The sequence below is a fragment of the Antennarius striatus genome, chromosome 19, assembly GCF_040054535.1.
Source record: "Antennarius striatus isolate MH-2024 chromosome 19, ASM4005453v1, whole genome shotgun sequence".
Classification (NCBI taxonomy): domain Eukaryota; kingdom Metazoa; phylum Chordata; class Actinopteri; order Lophiiformes; family Antennariidae; genus Antennarius; species Antennarius striatus.
The window spans coordinates 6,191,585-6,194,772 of NC_090794.1; positions in this window are offsets into that span (position 1 = coordinate 6,191,585).

Consider the following 3,188-nt stretch of genomic DNA (forward strand, 5'->3'; position numbering starts at 1 on the left):
GCAGTTTGTGATTTCACTTAGTGGGTATCCGTCAGTTCCTGGTGGATTAGAGGTGTCCGTCATTGGGAACACACCTCTCAAGGTGCAGGGTAGTGTGGGATATCCCCTGAGGAGTTGGCGTGGTTCACTCCTAACCAATAGCAGCTAAGCTGGGCAGCGTAGAGCGCAGCCCATCTGGTCTGTCATTCAGTCCTTCAGTCTGGACAGTGTATCTCATTTGCACAAACTGTAACATGCTCATGGTTCTAAAACTCTTTCCCAAATGTTTGGTATAGAACAACAAGTCATTAGAGTTAAACAAGGTATCTTGCTCAGTCCGTACGTAAATTTTAAACAGAGAATATATCCATTTAAATATTGGAAAATTCCAGTTGTGTTTTTCTTCAGCAGGCCTTTTCTCTAAAGCAATGAGGTGCATAGTAGACTGTGAAGCCAAGGACTAAGAATTTTTAATGTCATCATACAACAGCGTACAAATTTAACAGTGTAAGAGTTGACTGTGCACACACCTTACTCACTCCGTGATAACAGCAAAAAGAAATGAAACCAAATTCTGTGGAAAGAGACAAACTGTGGAAATAAAGCACACTGAATGCTTTTCTGTAACATTAGAAAATAGCTGAAAAGCTGAACAGGGCAGATGGAATACACTGTGTCCATTATGAAGAATTATCTTGCACATTACATTGAGTGAATAGAACTGTCTAGGTTTATAGTAGCAATCAGCCAATATTTTTATTCCAGAGGTCTTTATTGGGTTTCATGCAGGGCTCAGACTGCAGGAGTCTCCACCACTCAGATTGATAAAAATATCTTAATATTTAAAAAAATTAATCTGGATTATTAGAGAGAAAGTGTGAGAGGGACATACCTGAGCAGGGTTTTTTTCGGACTCCGGTAACTGGGGTGCTGCGACCTTGATTTTCGAGGCACACCTTTTCACCAAAATGCAGATTCAGCCTTAAATATCAAACATTATGCTATTACAATTTCCTCTGGGATTAATACAGTTTATATCTATCCATCTATTACACAACATGTAGTCTCATGGCAGTCTTATGCATGCATATGAGATAGAAGTTGTGAGGTGATGCATTGCTGCTAATAATATTATACTGTAGTTGGTGACACATATTTGCAAATTTAGAGCTTATTTGAAATCTGAGAAACATTTACTTTTTAGTGTTATGCAACCCAATATCAAAACTGATTAAGTCTTTACAACTCCTGTAGTCTGAGCGTGACATTAAGTAATAGTAAAAGGATCTATTTACTTCAGTATTTGGAAAGTTCTAAGGCTGGATTTGACTGTCTTTGCACCAGATCAGTGTAACCAAAATTGAAGTGTTTTCAAGGCTTGAAATGCTGAACTTTCTAGGAAGTTGCTGACAATTGAAAGTCTCTGAGTCTGAGTATGAATGTCTCTGTGAGCCACTCATAAAAGCTTATAGGCATTTTCCTGGTCTGAACGTGACTCAGAAGAGATGCCAAATACTGTACAGATCTTTTTGTTTGACAGATTTAAACAGATCATCCCAAATGTATCATTGGTTTTTTTTTCAGGCAAATGAAGTGATTGGTAATAATGTTTGGGTTTGTGAAAACAGACCTTATTTTGAAGTGAATATTGTGACAAAATGAGAGCTGAAGTCAAAACAAAACCTTTGGGTCTTTGTCCAAAACTAGGAAACCCTCACTGAAATTGCTTTTGAAGTTCCGCTGTGTGCTCATCTAGTGGCAAAGAACAGGGACCACAGAGTCCGATATGTTCCTTAGGAGATGGTGGAGACCAAAACAGTACTTCAAAAAAGGAAGGGTAGACATCCACCAGTCAGCTAATCAGAAATATATCGTCACATGAATGCTAATGCTGTTCTGGTTCTGCTGTGTGGGTGAATCGCTTGTTAGCACATTTTCCCCTGCATTTATTAGGAGTAATTTTGAAGATCAGTTGGTGCTGCTATAATACCATACCGTATCTATTTGATACTCATAGTATCAACAGCTAGGTGTGACTGATATAACTGGTTATAACACTGATGTATAATGTCAAGCTGACATTAGGATATGTCCACAAGTCAAGGAGTGGATCTTAAAGCTTTGTTGAAGGAATTAAATTAGGAGATATTCCACCAATATAGAGACAGTCTGCCTTCACGAGGTCTCCCAAAGTTAATGGGGGTCTATGGCTCAAAACTGGCAAAATTTGCATTTTATGGGAGAAAATGTTTGTTTCTGTCATTTTATGGGGCAAAATGTTTAGAGACAGTCAATCCAAAATTGCTGTGGAATAGGTAGCTCTCCCCGTGTCTGCATCGGTTTTCTCTGGGTTCTCTGGCTTCTTCCCACCTCTGAAAACATGCAATTTGGATGAACCGATTGTTCCAAATTGACTGTACGCGTGAGTGTGAGTGTGAGTGGTTGATTGTCTTTTTTGTTGCTCCACGATGCAATGGCAAGGAGTCCAGAGCGGGCCCTTCCTCTTGCCCATAGTCAGCTGGGATAGGCTCCAGCAAAACCCATGGCCCGCAAAGAGGAAAAGCGACTGCAGATTATCACGGTCGTTTCATGTACAAGAAAATGGATGGATGGATGGATGGATGGATGGATGGTTGGATGGATGGATGGATGGGTGGATGGATGGATGGATGTAGAAGGGGTTGTGATCAAGTACTAATTCAACACCAAGCCTGCAGGTGATGTTAGGACTTCAGCTCAATATTGGGAACATTCAAAAATTTAAGTTGCAGTTCTCTACTGCCACTACTGCCACCAGTAGGCCTAAAGCTGGTATATTCTCCTTCAGTACATCACATCACATTCCATCTTCTGCAAAAGCCCGTCCTCATTGTTCAGTCTTAGGAGTCTTAAATGGCTGTTGTCTCCCCAGAGGGTAAACAGTATTATCTCCGTGTGCCAGGGTCTGATAAGAATCTCTGTTGCAGTCCCAAAACAAACACAGTCAAGGTCAATAGCCCCAACAGATACAGATCTATCCCTGACCCTTGGCAGGCAGGTCTTAGCTGGTAGCATGTGAGGCCTCATATGTGAGCAGATGTGGCCGATTGCCGGCTAGTCAATACTTCATATGGGATTGGCTGGTTCTCAAGGGGTTGTCATTGTGGGGACGCTGCTGTCTGCTTTCCCTCTTCTCTCAAACAAGACAGCCAACCAGGCAGCTGGGGGGT